Here is a 24,515-nt window from a genome sequence, read left to right as displayed (position 1 = left end):
TGTGGGAGAAATAATGTCGTTACAGAAAGACAACAATATATAGAGCTACTTTTTTCTGTCCATTGATATTTATTATTTTTTTTTTTTTATTATATTTTTTAATTATTGTGATCAATTTGCGCCGTCAATCCTGGCGCATGCGTGCTTCATTTGCAGTCTGGACGCTGAGGGTAAACATCCTGCGGCTCTGACTGCAGCGCTGAGAGGGACTCGTGCGGGAGAACGGGGTTGGGATGGGGTAGGCGCCCCAGAGGCAGAGTAGGAACGATGCATGCTTTCACGTAAGAGTCTCCAAAAGCCGCCAGTGACACCGTAAAAAGTCGCCAGATTTGTCCCTAGTCGCTTTTTTGAAAAATAGTCGCTGGAGGGGTCTGAAAAGTCGCTAAATATAGCGACAAAGTCTCTGAGTTGGCAACACTGCCTTTCACTGGGGGCGTGTAGCAGTTCTCGCCATAAAGCAAGACCGACTCTCGCGATGCACGAGACTTCTGAGCCTGTGGGTGCGGGCCGAGGGCTCCTGCAATTGCAAGTATGGTATTTCCCCTACAGACCACCAGGGCGGCTGAGTAAACCTTTGTTTGACCTGAAATGACTCATTTAATCATCCAAAACATTATGGAACACATTAATTAACTGAAAAATGCTGCATAGTATGCCTTTAAACCCTCCGACTTTAAAGAAAAGTAATAATAATGATCTCCCTGTTACTACTGCGGCATTTAAAAAAAAATAAAATAAATACTGACAAAATAAATGAAACAAAATAAAACAGACACAACTGAGGAGAATAAGAAATGACACCTTTTTAAAACCCAAATAAAGCCCAATAATGAAAATATAATTCTCTTCTCTTTGAGCCAATACTTGCTGCATCGTTACGCGTTGGTTTGCCGGCAGCACTAATTATATTTTCCCTTTCCTTCAGTCTGTTGATAAGTCCATATTCGTTTTAACGAGAAGAAGATTGCCAAATGAAAAGGAGTTGTCTCTAAATTGTAAACCCAATTTAAGTTCAAAGATGACAGCGACTGTCTTATATAAATGGGCTGCCTTAAATTCCAGGAATTTAATGAAATTCACACAAACAAACGGTGCCAAGTGTTGACATTGCTCCAGGCTTTGGATTGGTGTATGCTGACACATATGAAGACCAAATCCTCTCAGAAAGTCATGCAGAAGTGAGTAGTCTACAGGCTGCATGACTAATCGCTCTGTTGAGTGGCTATTTGATGATATTCATGCTGAATGAGCTGTGACCCTGAAATTAGTCATCATTTAATAGATTTTACCACAACAGGGGGGATGCAGTTTTCTACCAACACACATAAAACAGAGTCTTCACACAATCAAGACTGATGTGTGTTGAAAACCTCCAAATGCAAGAGAACTGTTATTAGCTTATTTATTTAGGATGTTGATTCAAGGCTTCTTATGCCGTGAGAGTTTGTTTGACACCAGCGGAATAAGAAAAGGAGCAAAAGATAAGGAGATGCATCATGCAATGACCTAAAAAACATACAAAGGCTTAAAAAAAAAGAAAACGGCTCCAAAGGTGCTGCTCCGTGTTCGACGGGAGGTCGTTAGAAACTAACCGATTAACAGTCGTTTTGTTTTTATTTATGCTCAATCTGCAAAACAAAAGCTTAAAAATCTAATTAGAAAGAAAAAATTAACACAAGGCTAACTAATAAAAGCTAAGGTGGAGAACTAATAAAAAAAAGATGAAGGATGTAGAGATACTGCCTTTGCTTCTGCAGTTATTCTCCCCCACAGTAATGCAATAACGCTCTCTGTTCTTGGCGTAGCTGTAGCTACACATATAAAAACACGTATGATGCCCAAACAGTCCCTGAAATGTCTCAGACGGGCCTGAATAATGAAATGGACATTAAAAATAAAAAGAAAGCTGCAGACAGCCAAAATAACACAGGGTATGGAGAAAGTAGGCTAATGTCTGTGGATGTTTACCTTTCATCACCAACACGTCTGTTTTATCATACACTGTGGTATGTGGGCTATATTTAGAGGTGAGAACATATGCACTTACACATTAATCAAACTGCTTCTCCATTCAAATAAAACACATTCATATGAAGAGAAATAATTGATGCATTTGTTAGATAAATAAAGTAAAAATCAGGATTTGATTGCGCATTTAAAATCTGCAGGACAATATTGATGCAAAATGTCAGATTAAACAAAAACAGTCAGGTTTATGGATAAGCGTGTGTCTGTGAGGAAGAGACGCTTATTAGTCTTGGCAGATTCTGCTCTTTCACATCAATTTTTGATGCTGGGTGTTGCTGTCAGATGGGCACTTAATATTGTTCAGCAGGAGATTTTAAAGAGACAGGTGGCCTTCAAGAGATGGGTTTTAACCTTTTAAAAAGAGGGAGGAGGGGAAAAAATTAAGTGTATTGTTTTCCCGATGTTAGCAGGTCAGTTGGACCTAAGTATAGTCTCCATTCAGTCTAGATTCTTTTTTTTTTAAACATAAGTTGTTGTTTTTTTCCCTCAATCTTTCCAAACACTTGGCAGGGGTTGACGTTGAGGATTTTTAGCATTTGCCCTTTGGGCAAGTGACTTTCACATTTCATTTGCCCAGAAACAATTTTTACTTGCCTAGTATAATGTTTGATAAATATTAGGGATGCACGATATTGGGATTTTGGCCGATATCCGATATGCCGATATTTTAAAACTCATGTAGCCGATAACCGATATCGATACCGATGTTAAAGCTGGACAAAAATAAGTAGTCATTGAAAATAGCAGTTTTGTTATCCATTTCTGACACTTTGAAAAATAATATACTCAAATATATTTTCATATGCTGATATCAAATAGATTTTTAAAAACGCGATATCGATCTATTTTACTTTCAAAATCTCGTGAAATTTCATCGTTCTATTACAAACTCTCGTGATATTTTGCAAATTCTTGTGAGATTTTGTTAGCGTCAATATATCAACATATAAAAATATGGCAATGAATTTTCGGGGGATTTCGTAGCATAACGATGACATATAGCAATATTTCATTAGTAAAAGAGATTGATATGGTGTTTTTAAATGGCAATATATCAGTATATGAAGATATTGGGATATTTTAATGTATCAATATTTTTTCCCTCGTCTTTAGAAGTTTTTAAGTCTGTAAAGAAGAAGTTTTTGAGGAAGAAGAAGAAGTAGTAATTTTATTTTTTTTTTTAGACTTTAGAAACTCAGAAGCTGATCAAATATCGGGTTAAATATCGGTGGGGTGGCCGATGTCCGATATTCAGTTTTAAGGCCAATACCGATAGGGGGCCGATTATATCGTGCATCCCTAATAAATATAATTCCTAATATTCATTTTTGTATATATCTCAATAAAACATGTTTGTTTTTTAAATGTTTTTTTGTAATTCAGTATTTTTTAAGTTTCCAGGTTCCTGGTGTGTATATGCATGCGTCAGATAATGAACTCAAGCCTACATTACCGTGTTAACATGCTTTTCAATCCTTCCTGCACATTCTTTTCAAGCTAAACTTTGCTTTAAACTGTTGTGTGCTTGGAAAAATATAAATTGTAAAGTTAAAAATCTAAAAAAAACTTGACAGGTTAAAAACTTAACATCTTACACCCTCAGGGGGTATAAATAAATTTCTGCCTGACAAAAACACACAAAAGTAAATCACTTATAGCCTCACAGCTATTAGATTTAAGAAGAAACTTTTGGTACGTCTGTAAAGGTAAGATGTCATAGAATGGTTTTCTGTCAATTTGACTGTATGATCTGGTTGAACTGTACAGTGCCTTGAGATGACATGTGTTGTGAATTTGGCGCTATATAAATAAACTGAATTGAATTGAATTGGTGACAGCACCATTGTAGCTTTGACCCTGCCTGAAATATTAGGGACAAAATACAAAATATTTTGCAGTTTTTGAACCTCGCCAACATTTTCTTTGAAATAAACATTGCAAAACACTACCAAAATATTATTTATAGCACAAAAAGTAGTACAGACTTTTAAATCTAAATGTTGTGTAAAAATATACCAAATTTGGACTCAATCAGATGAATCATATTTATTTTAGAATGGTATTAGTGAGAAATTTCTTAGGCGGAGGGGCCATTTTGGCACATTTATCCAAAAATGTCACCAAACTGTGCCAAATGTGTTTTTTACATCAATACTGGGGGTTTGTTAAAATTACGAGGTCACGTAGCAGCTGGACCCACCGGTGGGTTCTAGGGGTTAAGATAAATCAAAAGACAGAAGTCAATGTCAGAAATGAATAACTTATTTTAGAGTCACGGTATGTTTATACAAGATAATACTATTAATATAATGTGACTTTTCTAGAGAATCATTATACATAGTTATTTTATACATCATTTCAGAATTCCCTGACTTTTAACTGACTGGATTAGTTTTCCCTGACAAAATAAATGCAGCAACAAGACAATAATAATAACATAACAGGTCGCCAATTTTACATGTTAGCTCTATAACATTTAAATGCACCTCTCCAATGTCTGAGAGAAAAAAAAATTTAATGAACATTTTTTTAATGTATGACCTGCATCACTGTACAGAAGACTGCCATATGATAGCCGTATTTACACTGTGCGCATGGCATACAATTATGCCAATTTTCCTAATCCCTGACCGATCTTTTTAAAAAAAAAGACAGAAAAAAACCCTTCAATAACAGAGGGAAAGAGAGGAGAGAAAGACAGGAAGAGAGAGGAAAAAAAAGTAAATAAAATAAAAATAAAAAATGGAAACAAGCCAGACAAATTATCTAAATAACGGTTACACTGCACTGATTTGACAGATAATTTTTACGGTAATCTAGGGTTATCTGGGTGGTGGGTGAAATGGGTAGAGGGTAAAATAGCCTTGTTGTTGTTTTTTTTTAGCCTGCCAAGTCGAAAAAAATGTGTCTGATTCGCGCCGGATAAAAATCCCCGGACAAAAATCACGCCATCTGGCGGAAAATCACGCGGCTTTTTGAAATCACACGAGAATGTGTACAAAACAACAAAAATGGCGCCGGCGATGCTGTGGGTCGTTTTCAGCGAATGTCTGTGATTTTAAAGTTATTTTGAGTGATAAATATATTTTTTTGCACTTGCCCGACGGGCAAATGCAATGAAATTTGTACTCTTCCGACAATAAAAACTACTTGCCCCGGGCGATCGGGCGATGGTTAACATCAAGCCCTGCTTGGAAAACAAAGTTGAATTAATGGTTTGTAGGTCAGTCCGGATCCTTATGAATGAATGAAGACTGTCAGAAGACATGAAGTCTGCTTTGAATCTGCATTTCCTTTCTCTGTAATAATCTGGGATAGATTAGGATTTACTATAATATCTTTGATAATCATTTACTCATGAATATTTCTACTAGGATTTTTTCATTCTGAGATGTTTAGCTCTACCATGCAGCTTTTTTTTCCTGTAATGAAGGTCTAGAGCAGCCACCCCTGCAGCATTTGCAAATGTTTATGACGCAGCAGCTTGTCTATTAACTGGATTAAAGCCTTGTGAACATCTCTGACAGAGATGACTGAGCCGGGGCTGAAACATAATTACATTTTAGTCAAAGGACTGAAAGATCTAAATTAAAACGAGCTGTACGAATGAATTCTGCTGTTCCAACTTTGCTTTAATTAAGTAGAGATTTTTTTTTTTTTTTTTATCTGTGGGAAAAGACAAGAAGCTGAAATTCCAACAAAATATTCCAGCCACATCTTTAGGTGGCGATGTCGTAAACATTTACAACACACATTAAGACAAAATCCAAAACTTAAAAGGGAAAACATTTGGGGGCAAAGCTTCCCGGATATGGAGAAGAAAAAAAAACATGAATCGACTCCATTGTTGCGGTTTCTGCAGACTATTTTTATGTCGTCTTAAATCTTTTTTTTCTACTCTGCATCGAAATGCAAGAAATAACATTAGAAAAAAAAAATCTAAATTTTTGTCTGTGATCATTTATTTTCCATTTAAAACAGAAGAATGACTAATATCTCAGGATACATTTAGCACGACTAAGAGCCACAGGTACTAAAACTTTGATGCCACTTTGTTCCCAAGTCAGCTCCTGACCTCACTCAGTCTGAAGGGATCATTTTAAGGGTTGGAGGGCACTTCCCCCTAGCTCTAAAACTATTGGGACACACTACCCTTACACATGATGGCGCAAAAACGAGTGCAAGTGAGAGAAATGGGACTGGGCCTTCATTACCCCATTTACACTACCCTTGAAAAACCGTGCCGAGACCGGTACGAGCTCAGTAACTGAGATAACTTATCGTTTGTAAATGGAAAGCAAACTGAACCTAACCAAGCTAACTGCAGACCAGTTCCAGAGGTGGGCTCTGCTCGGTTTTTCCCTGGCTCGGTTCTCTGATAACAAGAGCGCATGAGCAGAACGCGTCATCTCCGTCTGGCTGCACATCGCTATTCACACTCCATTCCAGCAGATGGTGGTAATGCCCCTCCGGAAGTTGCTTGCCAACCGACAAAAGAACAACTATAAACAACATTGAAATCTTCTCCATGCAACATTTTAACCCTAACCCCCCCACAAACAACGAAGTACAGCAATAATAATCAAGCATAACTTTCTGAATGTGACGGGCGCCGCCATTTTGATTTGCTTGATTCCCTCCTTCTTCGCCTTCTTCTTCTTGTGTTTTATGGCGGTTGGCAAACAACTTTTGGTGCATTACCGCCACCAACTGCTTGCTTTCCTCCTTCAATACTGGCAGTAATACCGCAGATCGTCACCAGGAGGCGATTAGTCGAGATAGAGTGATGTGTAAACGGTGGTCAGAACCGAGCTCAGCCCGGTTAACTGATCCGAGCTCGGACCGGTCTCGGTATGGATCGGTTTTTTCAAGGGTAGTGTAAATGTGACGTAGAGGAGGAGGTAGCAGACGGATGAGATTCAACAGACAGTGTGAGACAGAGCCAGCAGCCGAGGTACATATGGACACAATGCTGGCGTGGGTTTTACATTCCATGCCTCACAGTTGTGGCCCAGGCAATTACAGCTTCTGTGAAGGGAACCAACAGCCCTGTTTGCTTGTATAGCAGCGTGGGTCTCACTGCATGCATTTTGCATTACAGAGGAAGAGTTTCTGCTTGTTTTCAGACAGGAAGACAATTTACCCAACAGGACATATACAGGGTTCCTACAGCATAAGGCAAGTTAAATTTAAGACTTTTTAATGACACTTGAAATATAAATTTAAGACCAAATTCACAAGAAACACAAGAAAAACCCGCTTGCGACAACTTAACCCAAAGGTTTAATTTAACATAAACCACTGCACTAATGTTTCAAATTTTGAAAAGCTTCCCATACAGGAAGAAAGCTAAAAACACACAAATGAAAGATATATTTTAACAATTATTTAACTGAATTCACAAACTTTGTTTTAGCAGGGAACAAAACAAATCATTTTTAAAGCCCCAACATAACCAGTGCTAAGTCTTTTTTGCAGCTATTTTTCTTTGTATGGTTTTATTAGTATGTTTGATTTGGTGATAAGTGGAGGCGTTGCAGAGACAAGGGTGGAACTAAACTGAGAAATACCGGCTGTTTTTCGGTAACTCGATTTTGACGCTTTGTGTTTCGTGCTTCGCATGTGCGACTCCACTGCCTTAATTCCCATCGTTCTGAGCTTGAATGACTTCTTGCACAAAATACACTGTACCTCATATATGTTCCCTGGTTTTAGCCATGGAGAAAACTCTTTGGTTACATTTACACTTGCTCATATTTTCCAGACAAAAAGTTAATGGCGCATCTCACAAATGTCCCGGTCGCAACAACGCCTTTATTGGTTCCACTATCGGGACGGAACAAACAATGGCGAGCCGTTATTTTATTTAATTTTTTTATAAAAAAAAAATGTTTTCAATTTTAATGTTTTATTTAGATTACAAAAATAAATCGTACTAAAAATTATCCTATTTATGATGTTTAAAAAATAAGACCTACGAAAGACGAATTTAAGACATTTTAATACCAATTAAAGCCTTAATTTTATTTTAAAGAATTCAATGCCTTTTAAGACTTTTTAAGGACCCACGGGAACCCTGAGATAGATGTAAAACAAAATAAAATAAAACTACATGTTACATATGTTTAGTGATAAATGTTTATCTGAAAAAGGAACTGTTCTCCATTGTTTGTGGGAAAGTCCTAAAGTCCAGAAGGTTTTGGAGGATGTTATTAGGCATCTATCTAAATTGCTTCAGGTAAAAATCCCATTAGAGGTTAAAATCTGTGTTCTAGGAATATATAGAATTTAAACAATTGAGGAAGACAACTACATTGATAGACTACGGACTTCTTCAAGCCGAAAGATCAATTGCACGATGCTGGAGGAGCATGGAAGCCCCCTCCATGGGACTCTGGAGGAAAAAAGTTGCAAGCTTACTCGGACTGGAAAACAACGGGACTTTGAGAATCTATAAGAGCCATATATGAGGTTTGTAGGGACTGAAAGTGGAGCTTATTGAAGGGAGTTTTGAATAGTTGTCTTTGACTACAGTTTTTATTCATATATTGCCCCTTTTTATTTAAATCTCTGCCTTAATCTAAAGGGCTTTGTATGTTTTTTGAACTAGACAAATGCAGGTTTAAATGGTGAATGTAAGTGTTTACAAGTAAATGTTACAAGGTTAAGTTTGTTTTCTGTAAGTTTTGTTGTACCAAAAAAGAGAAAATTCAATAAAATATATTGGAGAAAACAAAAAACTACATGTTATTTTCATGCAATACCAACTTCTTGAGCCTGCTTGTGAATCCAAGCCCAGTAACGTCAGAAAGCTCCATCAGCAATGTCACTTCCTGTTATTTTACAGCTAACGACGCTAAGCCATAATGAGCCCAATCAATAACCACACTTAAGTCAGTTTCCCGGGAAACGCACAGTAACTGGATGCTACAGCGTGGAGGGGGGTCAGGTGTCTGACACAGACTGAAACATGGTAATATATACATACATATGACCAAATAAATAACTTTAAGTGTTTTATTTGCAAAAGATTTACATAAGTGACATTGAGGTCATCCAGGGAGAGAAAAGATGATTAGAACTTTGATTTAAAAGTGTTTTAGCACCTGTAATTATGAGCATAAATGGATGATGAATGAGCGGAACGAGTGGGACTTGACAAAAAGAAGATGAGGGGGAGGAACGAGATAACCACTCCAGAAGGAATGAAAGGAACAGAGAAGCAGCAGGACGGATGTGAAAAAGAAGCTGTGATGAAAATGTTAGAGCGCACAGATTGACATAAAGAGACGAGAGAGGAGGAGGAGGGAGAGAAGGGGCCATGTTGAATGGAGAAGACAATGACGGAGGAGAAAATGACTTTAAGGTGGGAGCAACCTGAGGGCAAGAGGTAGACATGTGGTTATGAGCCGAAACGGATAAACTGGCGACGCTAAGACTCGGGGAGGAAAGAAGAAACAAAGTTGTGAGGACTCATTAGCCTACGCAGGGCTGGTACATTAAGTCTTCCCTGCTCTAGTGTTTTATCGCCCCCACTCCCCTCTCCCTTTGTTCTCCAGAAATATCTGAGTGGGTGGGAGGGAGGGTGTGAGGAAGGAGAGAGTTGGACTACAAGTCAAGTGATGACAGAGGGAGAAAACAGGAAGACGTGTGACAGAGAGGGGAGAGGACCTAAGAGCAGGCCTGGTTTCTGAGGAGCAGCTAAAGTAAACAAGTTCAGCTCAACAGTTGATTTATAACAGTAATTCAAATTTAAACCTGTAACTCATAGAGATTCACTTTGAAAAGAGAGAAATATGTCAACTGTTTAGGTTTGTTCTGATGATTATTGTTCACAGCTGAGGGGAAATAGATTCATTTTCTCCGAATATCTGATCATTTTAAGAGAAAGTGAACTTTAAAAAGTGTGGATGTGGATAAGTAGCCTCGTGAGACCATCCTGATCTCGCGAGCTTTCAAGGTTTCACTCGCTAATCAGTCTGGAGACTCTCCGTTGAAGAAAATTTGGAGCCGTTCACCAAACGAACGTCCAATCAGCGTTGGCTTTGAGGCAGGTTGAGGTGTGACGCAACGAGAAGCGCGACAGTTCAGTCTAAAGAACATGGCTGCTTCAGCCGATGAAACTAGCGTTAGCGTGGCTATCGAGCAAGTTTTATCGGAATTACAGAGTATTTCTTCACTGAAAGAAGAGCAAAACACTGCTCTGGAGGCTTTTCTCAGAGGAAAAGATGTTTTTGCTCTTCTCCCGACTGGTTTCAGCAAGAGTTTGATCTATCAATTGGCTCCTCTTCGTCGTCGCTCTGTTAGTACATCGTATGCTTCGTTGATCTGATTGGTTTATTTGGCCCGTCTATCTCCAACATAGGCCAATCGCCTAACCAGTATTTTCGCCCCTTCCCAAAATTACTTAAACGGACGGTTACCAGATGGATATGCGGAGCAAATCAGAATGGCGGAGTCAGGTTAGTGGATAGAGCCCATGTGTTCAAAGGTTGAGGCTCCTTTTGCATTAATTACTTCATCAATGCAGTGTGGCCTGGAGGTGATGAACATGCAGCTAAAATACAGCATCCCCTGTATTTTAGCGGGTGGTTTCCCACCAGTGTTCTTCTGTAGGGTTTAGATCAGACCAGTTGATTGGATAGAAAAGCACTGTCATGGTTTTGGTTCTGTTTAAGTTTTATCTTAGTTTTCATTGGTTTTATTTCCATTTTGTTTTCTAGTTATTTTGATTGTATTTCAGTTCTTAGGTATTTCTTGTTTGCCATTTGTTGCCCTCCTGTGTCAGTAGCTCCCTTCTAGACTCCTCTGTTCACACCTGCTCCCAATCTGCCGATTAGCCTGGTCTTTGTTTCTCTCTCCTATATGCACCTCCTGCTCCGTCACTGTCATGTCTTTACCCCCTTGTTGTGAGTATTCCTGGTTTTCTGTATTTTTTGTGTATTAATGTTGGTGATTTTTTTGCTTCTTTTACACTTTTTGTTATCAAATCTTCAAAAAAAAATAACACTTCAGCTTCAGTCTCTGCATTTGGGTCCTCTTCAAACCTCCACCCAACCTTCACCAGTTTTGACAGCAGCCAGGTGCTGCTGGAAAATAGAATCAGCATCTCTACAAAGCTTTGTCAGAGGGAGGAAGGTAGAGATGATCTAAAATATCCTCATGGATGGGTGTGCCGACTTTGGCTCTGATAAAAACAAACTAAACCACTATCAACAGTTTTCATGGCTACCCATATGAACGCTGAACGTCAAAACCTTCATTACTGAAACTTGCGCAACTTTAATTCTGCACCTTTTCACTCTTCCTCCAGACTTGATTTCCAAAAACAATGAAAGAGATGCTGCCATTTGAAAACAGGGCCAAGACCATCGTTTTCCTTGCACTTAACTTCTTATAATACCAAAATAAAAATAAAAAACAATCAACTGGACTTTGTTTCCAAGTTTGAAGACGTTTCGCTTCCCATCCAGGAAATGTCAGAAATAGCGTTGAGTTCCAGGCTTTATACAGTAGCCCAACAAAGCCTTGTTTTTGTTTAGAAAACATTCAAACTGAAAAGGACGAACGGGTCCACCCCTTTGGAATGGGGGTCAATTGTCTTCTTTTGTAAGCCTGCAATGTCCCATACCTGTCGATGTCTGTGAAAGGGGGTCGTTAAAGGGAATTGTTGCCCTGGCTGAATAGTCAAGGCCTTTTGTCCCCCTGTAAGTGTTTGTTGTTAGCCTGACGTAGTCCTACTCAATTCTAGTCAGAATATGAGTCTGATGCTGCTCCATAGAGCTGTGATTATGGGGCGTGTTTTGAACGAACCAGGAAAAAAAATGCCTCTGCACTCAATTGGATAGACCTACAACCAATAAGAGCAACGGAGGGCGTGACGTATGTTAAGCGACGCATAGTTGTTGTCAATAAAAATCAAAGTGTGCAGTTGCACGCCTAGAATAAGAAGATGAGCCTTGATCGCGTTTCTCTGTTCCTCTTTTAAAATTAATTTGCTGTCGATATCTTCTAGAACAGACCTAATAGCAGAATCTACTCACATCAACTCTCCAGCGGCCGCCATTGTTGTTGTCACCCAAGCGCGCTTTGGTGACGTGGTTGATTACGTTACTTTTGATCATCTGTCCATCATCGTATAAAGCCCGCCCTGACAATTTGATTGGCCCGACCAGATATTGTGCTAGCATACTCGCGCTACTGTTGAGCAATGCCAGACCGAACTTCTCGACCTCAAACGTTGTGGGCGGGACTAAGTTCGGAATGGCACCCAGGCTAGGCTGGTGTTGCAATGATAGCGGGAAGGGATCAGCTTTAAAGGGATCTTCCAAAGGGGAGGGCCCGTTCGTCCGTTTCAGTTTGCATGTTTTCTAAACCAAAAACAAGACTTTGTTGGGCTACTCTATAAAGCTTCAAACTCAAGGCTATTCCTGACATTTTAATTGAAAAAGCTTCCTGGATGGGAAGCGAAACATCTTCAAAAATGGAAACAAAGTCCAATGGATTGTTTGTTAACATTTTTGGAATGCCTTTGAGCTAGATGACTGAGAATCTTCACCAGCATTTCTTGTAATACATTTGTAAATAGCTTTCTGTGAACGGCCATGTTCATTAGCGATGTTTAGAGGCATATTGTTGCTGAGGAGAGAGTCGACGGCCGTCTTATATCAGATCTGCTCACTTCTTCATTGACAGAAGGTCACGCCGATAAACTATATCTGTACAAATCTTCCCTTTTTAATCAATCATTTGGAATATATCCTAATTCTTTGAAGCTATATGCCATAACAATCAGTTGATAAAAATAAATATAAGATTTTAATTTCAGAACCAAATTTCTCTAAATAAAGTAACTTAAGGAAGAAGTATTAGATTGTCGAGCTTTGTTTATGCCGTTATATCAGGGCATACTCACTGCTCTGGGCATCATAACCACACTATTAATGCTAAGTAAATATATGAACCCTGCAGAGGTAACGGATACAAAAGAAGCAAAAAAGCCAGATGAGGGCCACTTGACAGAAACCTTATATGAGATTGGTTCACATCAATAATGCGTTTGAAAATGAAGACTGATAAAAGTTTGCAGTCTGTATTTCCGACACATCTACGCTGTCAGCTGTTCATTTAGGCTGAGAGAGGGAGAGAGAGAGCAAAACTTTCAGCAGATAATAGAAAGGCTAAACAAAGTATGAGGAAGATGTTAGAAGCTCTCAGTTTTAGGCTCAACATCTGTCACTGAACGTATGGAGGACCAACTCTGCCACGTTTAAAAATAAATACAGAAATTAATAAATGCTGGATAAATAAATAAGCATACAATTTATCGCCCCCAAAAATACAACAAAAAAATAAAACGTAGGTAGAAATAATAAACTTTTTTTTTTTTTAAGATTCAGTAAATTGTCCATATAGTGACGCTTAAAAGTATAATGTTCTTGCCTCAAATTATCTTAAAACATATTTTTTATTGAATAACAGCAACAGAAAAGAGTACCTTTAACTTAATACTCTGAGTTCTGGGAGTTAAGAAGATGGGCCGCCAACCAACGAGCAGAAGTTGAGCCCTTAAGACACAGCCATTACTCATTTGCATAATGAGGCAGAAATGCATACAGGCAGAAATAAATAGTGTTGAAGATATAAATAGGGTAAAAAAAATGCAAAGAAAGAATAATACAGACAAAAATATATATCAAAATATAATATCAGATTATAATGGAGAATAAATACATAAGGTAATTATAACAAAGGCAAATAAATAAATAAGTTAATTAAAATAGATATATACATTTAAGTCTCACTGTATAATTTAATTTCTACCTACACTTATTTGTTTATTGTATTTTTGGGGGCTTATTTAGTATGCTTATTTATTTATTGAGCATTTATTTGTATGTATTTATTTTTAAATATGGCAGAGTTGGACCTCCATATTTTAGAAAAGTTCAGCAAAGGGTTTTGAATCTTTAGGGGAAAAAACAACAGCTGTAGTTTTAGTGAAGGCGCCTATTTCTCCATGTGGTAAAGCCAGTTTAAAATGTCAACTTAGAAATGATTGTATTTGCTTTTTTTTTTTTTTTAAATCTGTCAGACAGTGGTGTAACATCACATCTGCTTCTAACATAGATTACGATTAAGTTATAAAAACTGACAAACTAAAGAAAATATTCTGAATTCTGTTCTTATTGGAATGAGTAAAACTATTACTAAAGATTTAAACTGCAGAAGTTTGACCTGCAGCTTCTCCGTCACCGAGTCCATCTTCAAACGAACATGGAAGCTCTTATATTCATCTTTTAAACTTCTCCTTACAGAGCTGAAGGTTTTCTGACACTGCATGTTGCATTAGATGAGCGGTCCACAGAGCTTCACATCATCCACCTTTAATGCCTTTTTTCCCTGCAGCTTCTGTTTACCGCAAAACCCAACGAATGCTGGAAACAATAATCATAAAAAGAATCAATTATGCAGAAGCACCCTTTTACTGCGGCCATGCTTGGAGCTTAAAAGTCCAATTCTGATACAATATCGACATGATGCTCTGCTAGCAGCTCAGTTTGAACTTTTAACGATTTTTATTTTTAATTTATGTTTAAAATACTTATATTTTATATGTGCTATCTATTGAGATGTGCGATTATTAAAAACAGAGGTTTATATGAACCAGGCCAAAATTATCCAGATACTTTTTTAAAAATTGAAAAAAAGCTAAATACTTTGAGCTGCTTTGTGGCTTTTTTTTTTCCTTCAACATTATCAATTATTTTGGTTTTAAAAAAACTTTTTTATGAATATTTTGATTAAACTTTGTTCCAACCTAGCCTGAGCCGTTACACTTAAGTGATTATTTCTACCAAGTTTGACAATTATTGCTTCTAACCAACAAAAAGCCAGAATTAGATTTTTTGGGAAATGTTTCGATAAATGATTATGTTATGATCATGTTACGCTCTACAAAGGTGATGTCGCTGACTTGACAACTGCACAGTAGTCATTGATAATCAGCACATCGAGGTAAGCCATAAAGGGTCACTGGTAAAGAGACAGGAAGCTGAATCCATGGCATATAAATGGAAAGTTAAGTGGAAGGAAAAACTGTGGTAGAAAAATGTCAAACACAAGCCTCTCAGATGTTTCGGCTTAGCTGGAGTCAGTGTTGCATTCTTTGTTTGTAGATAATCCTGAACCAAGCATCTTTTGGAGAAGGAACTGGTCTCTTGTTCTTTGGTCCAGTGTTGCATCCAAGCATATTTAAGGAAAGACGAGGAGTTGGGCCTCCATGCTATGCTGCACTGATGGACTAATTTATGCTTTAAACATAAATGAGATTGGTTTAATATTAGCAATTTTGATGAAAAATGATTTATGGGATTTATTTACTATCTGTAATGCATCTAAACTCTGTTACCCTGACCTACGTTCTAAATGTAATGGTAGAAGTACAACTTTTCATTGTGTTTTTCTGTTATTTAAGAATAAACTGCAGAATAGAAGAGGATACACTGGAAAAATGATCTAGAAATAAGTAAACATTTCTTAAATTAAGTGTATTTACCCTTAATTTGAGTAGGTAAAAGAGTATTTTTACTCTTAAAATAAGACAATTGGATGATATGCACTTGAAATAAGACAATGCGATTTTGTTTTCTTATTTGAAGTGTAAATTGTCTTGTTCCATTGGCGAAATGTCTCTTTTACCTCCACAATCCAAGAACAAATGCATTTATTTTAAGAAAAAATGACTTAGCTAGATTTGTGTATCTTAGATATATGGGGGTTTATCTCGGAATATAAGGTGGCATTGTTTCATTAAAAGTCCTAAAGAAACTAAAACAATTAATTCCTAAAAGAAAGTTCAAGATTTTATAAAACTAAAGTCAAAATTTTCACCTCATCATAATAGTTGAAAGGACTTTTATTAAATCTTCCTGAACATTGTCATCAAATGAATGTAGATAAATGAAACTTCAATATTTAATTCAAATGGGACATTTTTTGGGACATTTTAGGAACTAAAAAACAAACTGGGGACTTATTGGACACCATAACGCCTCGTGTTCCATTAGTATCTCCTAACACACGCTGTCACACACACACATTTGTCATGCTTAAGGTGTGGCACGATTCTGCCAAGACACAAATTGCTGTGAAGGCCCGGGTCAAGGTGACTCCCAGCACTGGAGCGGTACAGTACAAACAAATCATCAAGTGGGGGTCTGACACTAGCTGCTGACACCAGTCACAAACCAAACATCACAGAGGCTCTTCAGTCCCACGGCTCAATCCCTCACCTTTCAAAGTACACACTGACACACCTACACAGACGCTTTTCACCTCAAACGCTGCTCAGACTTTCAGGCTAAAAGCAAAACAAAATCTGCAGAAACAAATAACAGGGTGGATGGTGCCTTCTTCCCCCCCCCGCAGCCAGTTCCTTCCACTCATCGCATTCAGAACATCAATGCGAACCACTCGCCATGCTGCCCCGATCCATCCGGCTCACCTTAGTCAGTCCAACGCACGTCTGGAGTCAATAAAAATCCTGCAGCACGGTGGAGAAGGTCCAGAACAAAAGGAGGAGGCTGTGGGAGCACAGAGAGGAGCAGAAAGCAACGCAGGGGGGAGGAAGAGGCAGAGAGAGGAGGGGACAAAAGATAGAGGGATGGAATAGAAAGGAGAAGAGGGAGAGGAAAGAAAGGTCCAGACAGGCTGAGAGCTCTCCACGATGTGAACAGCGAGGGAGGGTGAGCGCCAAGTGTCGGCACGCATACTCTCACCGAGCCGAGCGCGCACACACTCGCATACCCACAAACCCCAGCAGACAGGCAACTCTCTCTCACTCTTGTTCGCTTCCCACCTCCTCCTCTTCTTCTCACTCTGTGGCAGCAATAGCTCTCCTCATCCTCCCTCTCACTCTGGAGCCGGAGTGGAATTCCTTAACCATTTGGAAGCCTGAGATCTCCTCATCTGAACTGTTTCAACACGATGTTCGATCGCGCTGTTTTAAGAAGATAAATTAAAGAAACTAAAGAGCTGTGACAGGATTTACCACCTCACAGATTTATTTAAAACTTACTTTTTTCCCGATCATCATCAGACATGTAAACCATGAGTTCAAGGAAAAAGCCATTCTGATATTTGCAGAAAACATGATGATGATGTAAAGGTGAATAAATGTAAATCCCTTATTGTCCAACAAAGGGGAAATTCACTCTCTGCATTTAACCCATCAGCTTGGGGAGCAGAGGGCTGCCATTCTTTGGTGCCCGGGGAGCAGTGTGGGGGTTAGCGCCTTGCTAAGGAACCCAGAGTGGAGGATGTATGGATCTAACTGGATACTTGCAACGTTCTTTGAGATGAAGATGATGATGACCCATCCATCTATTTTCCATCACGCTTATTCAAAGCGGCGTTGCGAGCGGTGCTGTCTACGGGTTAGAGGCGGGGTCCACCCTGGACAGGTCTCCAGTCCATCGCAGGGCAACACAGAGACAAACAACCACTCACACTCACACCTAAGGAGAATTTACAGAAGCTAATTAACCTCACAGTCATGTTTTTAGACTGTGGGAGGAAGCCGGAGTACCCGGAGAGAACCCAGGCATGCTCATGGAGAACATGCAAACTCCATGCAGAAAGACCCCGGGCCAGGAATCGATCCCGGAACGTTTCTGGCTGCAGCCCAGACCAACCAAAGACAATTGGAGAAAATATTCTCCTCTGTAACATCCACAATACAACACAGAATGTCCAAACCTCTTACAGTCATGCGTTAACCTGACTCCGCCAGATGGATTTGCTCCGCATATCCATCTGGAAACCTTCCGTTGAAGTAATTTTGGGAAGGGGCGAAAATACTGGTTAGCTGATTGGCCTATGTTGGTAATAGACGGGCCAAATAAACCAATCAGTTCAACGAAGCATATGACGTACTAACAGAGCGACGACGAAGAGGAGCCGATTGATAGATCAAACTCTTGCCGAAACCAGTCGGGAGAAGAGCAAAAACATCTTTTCCTCTGAGAAAAGCCTCCAGAGCAGTGTTTTGCTCTTCTTTCAGTGAAGAAATACTCTGTAATTCTGATAAAACTTGTTCGATAGCCACGCTAACGCTAGTTTCGTCGGCTGAAGCCGCCATGTTCTTTAGACTGAACTGTCGCGCTTCTCGTTGCGTTACACCTCAACCCGCCTCAAAGCCAACGCTGATTGGACGTTCGTTTGGTGAACGGCTCCAAATTTTCTTCAACGGAGAGTAGCCAGACTGATCTGCGAGTGAAACCTTGAAAGCTCACGAGATCAGGATGGTCTCACGAGGCTAGTCATGCATGGCAGTGGTGGTGCAATGGTGTGTGTGTCCCTGTCTAGCCCTGAGGCCCAGAGTGAGGACCTTTTTCTGATTTCCCCATAAATTGAGGACCAGTTGTTGCAAAGTGAGGACATTTTTCCAGTCCTCACTTGCTATTTTGCTAATGGCTAGGTTTAGGGCTAATGTGTCACTTGGTTAGGGTAAGGTGAGTTATGCATTGGTAAGGGTTAAGGTTAGTTTTAGGGTTAGGGCATAAAATGGGTTGAAAATGATCAATGGAGGTCAATGGGAGTCAACACATGGTCCTCACTACGATGGCAAAACGAGTATGTGTGTGTGTTGGTTGTACATAAGGACAGTGGTTAAAACCACACACATCTCCCCACTTAAGATGAAGGACTGCAGAGGCCTAGTCAAAGCCCAGACCTCAAACAAATTGAAGTTGCTGTTGCAGACAATTTTTTTTGAGTGGTCTACTAAAAGCATAGAGTTGAATTAGATTGATACTGTATGCTAAGCTATAATCTAAAACTGCCTCTGAAAGTTTTCCCTGCAATAAATCTAAATTTAGACGATTTTATGGAAAAGAGGACAAAGCATGTTTACAGAGATGTAAGAAACTTAACTTTTCCTCATAAAGCAATCATTGTTTGAATGGATTTCTTTTCCTTAATGCATTAATTTAAAAATGATTCGGGATGCCAGGGAAAAAAAAGAAATCTGTAAGAAAGGGGGGGGATACTTTCCCCAGTACTCTACAGCCTCTTCCTCCTGCCACCGGAGGGCAGGAGAAACAAATTGTAAACGCAAACTCCAGCCGGCAAACATGATGCCAAACAGATTCTTGTTTATGCATCCAGTTTTACATGAATTCCAGAGGGAAATTTTCCACTCCAGCTGCTAAATTTGCAACGACTTCAAGCAGCTTTCTGTTTGCTAACATTTGTCTGCTCTTCGCATGATATGAATTTATATGCGGCTGCACATTTTTTTTACCCCTCCACCAGCAGGCCTAAAACTTTAAAGCCGGAACTTAATCCTTGGATCTGGATCCTCTTTTGCTCTCTTTCAGACATTGAAGTAGGTTTAAAAATATATATATATATACTTCTTAATGTGTAAAAAGCTCCAAAAGCTCCTGTCAGAATGTTAGAGACATTTATTGCGTACAACCACATTTTGATTTTTTTTGTGCCTAAATAAACAGATGTTTTCACAGCTGGGTTATAACTGCATAAAAAACAGAAGAGGGATTGAATGATCATGTTGGTATTTATTGTGGATCCTCCGCACAGGGTATGAACATGAATTGTAATAACATTCAGATAATTTTATCTAAGCTTTTTGTCGCCATTAACAAGCTTCTAATTTGACCATGGTTTAATATTTGACCCGATATTTATGGTTAAAAATAGTGGAGTTCAGTAAATTGTCTTTGGTTTTCGGCATATTTAACAGCAGTTTCAACCATCTGATCAGAACGGTCAACTTCAAATGAAATAAAACTAAAACAATCCAAAACATTCCAAGAAACATTTAAGCTGAAGCCTGCCATGGAAAAACAAATAAAACAAACATAACCCTCCGGATTAATCCATTGGATTAAGATCAACCAAATGGTCTAAAATAAACCCCTCGGAGCTTAACGGAAGGTTACAGCTGCTTACATGGAGACTGGAAATACTTTTTAGGAAAAAATAACTAGGCTTGCGTCCAAACAAGACAATGTTTGAGCTTTTGGCAAAGATGAGAAAAAGATGCTAACAAAATATGGAATTTCATGCCATATGAATGGTCAAGTATGGTGGTGGCACCTTCATGCTGTGGGGCTTTTATGCTGCCATTAGGGTTGTCAAAAGTATCGAAACTCAAAAAAGTATCGATACTGAAATGTTGTATCCGGATACAATACTCGTTTTTATCTAAATTCATCTAAAGTGCAGAATAGAGGAAAATGAACTTTCTGAACACTGTGTGATTGAATAATTCTGTGCTCTTTTCAGTTTCAGACTTTTTTTTGTAAGAGGTGCAGCTGCTGAGAATTATTTTTGTTTCTTAACCGGTTTGGCTAGTGTCATTGTTATGTGTGCAAAGCATAGCCAAGGAAGGAACACTTAATTTGAATTTTATTATCAATTTTATTATCAATATTATTTTATTTCATTATTTAATTTGAAGTTTTTTTTATCAAGCTTGCTTAATATTATGCACAGCATACAACCTTTATTGTGTTTATTTATTGTATTTTATTTATTAATGAAAATATTTCTGTAGACTTTTGGAGTCTTTGTTTTTATCCTTGTGGTATCGAAAATGGTATCGAGTATCGAATATTTTCCTTAGTATCGGTATCGAGTTGAAAAGTTTAGTATCGTGACAACCCTAGCTGCCATTAGTACTTGTACACAACCTTAATGGAATAATGGGGAGAAATGCTTCCATTATGTTCTTTCTCACCTAAATAAACAGTTAGATGGATGGAAATAGGGAAAAGTCGGATGTTCCAGTTGGACAATGATCCCAAACACATAAAAAGTGGTTGTGGAATGGGTGAGGTAGACTAAAGGCCATTTTATGCTTCTGACGCATTGCCTCTGCAACCGTCAAATCTGTGTCTGGGTGCGACCACGCCCTGCACAGAGGTTCTGCAACCGCTGTGGCGCACCTCAAGAAACTCCGGACTAAGCGGTGGAAGGTTGCAAACCCGCACAGACCTCAAGCCGAAGTGTGCAAACAAAAAGCAGCTGTGATTGGTCCTTGGTATGCCTTTCCCGCTGTCCGTGTGGTCGTCCTTCTCGATTCGGTCTCGGAGCGCGCCTTTTTAAAAACCGAGGAACAACTACAATGGACAACTATGACAAAATGTTAACAGAGGAGGTATGCTTCATTAACAGAACCTGTTCCTCTTCGATGTCTAGCAACTCTAGATCCATCTTTGGGACCGTGATATCTTGCAGACGTACCATTGTTGTTTCGGAAAATAAACACTCCCGCCGCCGAAGTTCTCGTGACCATCCGCTGCAGTTCTTGCAAGTTCTCGAATAGGCTCCCCATTGCACTTTGGCAGGAAACTGCTGTGCATCCCTAGAAATTCCAGACAGACTGTGCAGAAGCATACCAGCAAAACTGGTTGGCGACCAGATCCAAGCCACATTTGATGTGTGCAGCTGCAGAAGTATAATCTGCCCTTTAAACTAAGCTTACTGGAAACCAAGGCCTTAGCTATGGGCACTACTGTGCACGAACTAGGGGTGGAACGGTTCACAAAATCCACGGTTCAGTTCGGTTCACGGTTTCAAGGTCACGGTTTTCGGTTCGATATATGTTGATTGTTAGCCTGACATGTTAGTCGTGTTGCTGTTAGCATAAACAAAATGTGTTGCACAATGCTTGCACACTGTTGCACTTTTATCCACAACTTTCTTTCCACCGTCATCGTAGGTCACTCTAAATGCAAAGTGGTCCCATACAGCAGACCTATAAAGTGCTGCTGGCACGTCTTCCAACTCCTGTTCTTTCCCACTCGCCATACCCAAACGCGAACCGAACCGAGACAGTCGAACCGAACGGTTCGGACGGTTTTCATAAACCGTTCCATCCCTAGCACGAACTCGTTTAATCAACAGCGTTCACTGAATACATTAATATTTTTAGTTAATGGTGAACTTAACTGATCAGTTTTGAAGTAATGAACGTTCACTCTGAAAAGAATAAGCGACACACACAGCTCACATTCACGTTCAACTGTTAATTAGCGCTGCATTATTTTGCAAATCTATTACTCTGTTGATTATTTTCTCTATTAATTGATTAATAATCGGTTAGCCAAAATTTAACCAGGTAAAATAAATAAAATTCCAGTTGAGGACTTCTGGATAGAGCATAATGAAAATGAAAAAGATTTTTATCTTAAATGCAAAATGTTTAAATAATTTTTTAACAATTGTGGTATTATTGCTGCTCAAGGTGGGTCGCTCTGTCAGCTAAAGGCATGTTTAAGCGTCTCTAAACTCCAATTAATGATTAATTGATTACTAAATTAGTTGACAATTATTTCAATAATTGATTAATCCAATCAATTGTTTCAGCCCTACTGATAATGGCTCTTTTCCTTGGATAATGTCAGGTTTTACGACACTTAATACGGCAAACATCATGACAGACCAGCATGTCTACTGCTAGTACTAGTCGGCATAATTCAGGCTCATCTACTGGTATTTCGGATGCCAGTTTAGCAGAGTTCTTGGCAGTATTTCCACATGTTTCACAGACAAAACCCGTTTTTATTCCTCAAAAAAACAGCCCAACTGTGTTGTTCTCGACTCTAAAATAACAGATTTTAATGATCTCCCACTCAATTAAGTCATAACTATTTTTTTAATGATGTCAATAAAATAGCCTCCCATTGTATAGGTCAGAGTCACATACCAGCCAACTATCAATCACATACACCAATAATACCTTTATTAGGCCATCATCTTGGAAGGAAGAAATGTAATATAAATCTAGAACACTACAGGATTCAATAAAATACTAAAGGTTTCTCCATAGGCCTATATAAATGTCTAAAGGGAAATGGAGTATAAGATCTAAAAAGTAGGATAAGAGCCGTTCAGGGAGAGCAGGAAAATAAATAGACCAAGAGGTGAGGGGAGGGAAACCAGCGCAGCGAGTCACCACTATTGACGTTGTGATCAGAGACGGAGGAGAGGTTATACCAACGCTTCTTTACCCACGCATCATGCTGCCCACTCCCTACCGCTAATGCTGAAATGTACAGCTCCCATGACAAAAGAGCAGCATGAGAGAGAGAGAGAGACTGAGACTCCTACAGATTCCTGAGCAGCTCTCTATTTAAATGTCACAGTGCTCCAACACAGCAAGTGAAATCACTCAGAGATTGTGAGAACAGCCGTCATACAGCCATCAGTGGGACACTCAATACCCTGCTGAGGGAAATGGCAGGGTTGGGAGGGGTAAATCCCTGTATAAGTGCAAAGAAATCATACAGAAGTCATCAAACATGTCTTTATACTGAGCTTAGAGGGAGCCAAACTTTTTTAACATTTATAAAAAAGCCTACATTAATAATCCTCCATGCTTTGTTAAGGTCTTTAGACTTAGGCGGCTTTCAGTCAAAACAATCAGGCTTTCTGGCATACAACACCCAAAACCAAGATAAGCAGCCAAAAGGCAGGTCTTTACAGGACTAGGTCCTGGTGCCATGTTTATTCTTTCTGAATTTTGGAGAAGTACTTCAGTCAACAGGTGTGTTTGAGGCTGCATCCTCAAAGGACAAGGTTTACCTGGACTAGATACTCCGAGGTCCGTGAAAATAAGCGGGCCAGAAGAGTTTAGCCATGGATTCAAACACGTCCAGTCTTCGCCGGCCTTCACTGGACGGTACGCTCTATCGCCTAGCAACCGTTTCAGTTGACACACAAAACAGGCAGAGAATGGACGCCGAACTTGAAATCTGTGCTTAAATGTCAGCCAAACCCATTTCCACAAGGACAGATAAAACCTTTGAATAAACCAAACATTGCCTGCCACATACACTATATTGCCAAAAGTATTTGCTCACCTGCCTTGACTCACATATGAGCTTAAGTGACATCCCGTTCCTAATCCATAGGGTTCAATATGACGTCGGTCCACCCTTTGCAGCTAGAACAGCTTCAACTCTTCTGGGAAGGCTGTCCACAAGGTTTAGGAGTGTGTTTATGGGAATTTTTGACCATTCTTCCAGAAGCGCATTTGTGAGGTCGCACACTGATGTTGGACGAGAAGGCCTGGCTCTCAGTCTCCGCTCTAATTCATCCCAAAGGTGTTCTATCGGGTTGAGGTCAGGACTCTGTGCAGGCCAGTCAAGTTCATCCACACCAGACTCTGTCATCCATGTCTTTATGGACCTTGCTTTGTGCACTGGTGCACAGTCATGTTGGAAGAGGAAGGGGCCAGCTCCAAACTGTTCCCACAAAGTTGGGAGCATGGAATTGTCCAAAATGTCTTGGTATGCTGAAGCATTCAGAGTTCCTTTCACTGGAACTAAGGGGCCAAGCCCAGCTCCTGAAAAACAACCCCACACCATAATCCCCCCTCCACCAAACTTTACACTTGGCACAATGCAGTCAGACAAGTACCGTTCTCCTGGCAACCGCCAAACCCAGACCCGTCC

At 39.4% G+C, this 24,515-nt stretch overlaps 1 protein-coding gene across 2 annotated transcripts in view; it reads right to left on the bottom strand.

The window, feature by feature from the left end:
• The window catches only part of tanc2b (tetratricopeptide repeat, ankyrin repeat and coiled-coil containing 2b), a 251,316-nt gene that overhangs the window by 204,074 nt on the left and 22,727 nt on the right, over positions 1 to 24,515 (bottom strand). Inside the window, exon 1 of one of the 2 annotated variants that reach the window (XM_038296913.1) lies at positions 16,535 to 16,776. The exons of the other annotated variant lie outside the window; for it this stretch is intronic. The gene's annotated coding sequence lies outside the window, so the exon portion shown is untranslated. Of the gene's footprint in view, positions 1 to 16,534; positions 16,777 to 24,515 lie in introns of those variants that run through there. 2 annotated transcript variants of the gene reach the window in all.

The sequence above is a fragment of the Cyprinodon tularosa genome, unplaced genomic scaffold (genome assembly GCF_016077235.1).
Source record: "Cyprinodon tularosa strain WSP-4 unplaced genomic scaffold, ASM1607723v1 ctg38, whole genome shotgun sequence".
Classification (NCBI taxonomy): Eukaryota; Metazoa; Chordata; class Actinopteri; order Cyprinodontiformes; family Cyprinodontidae; genus Cyprinodon; species Cyprinodon tularosa.
The sequence above is the reverse complement of the archived record's forward strand: the minus strand, read 5'-3'. Positions and strand labels throughout refer to the sequence as shown.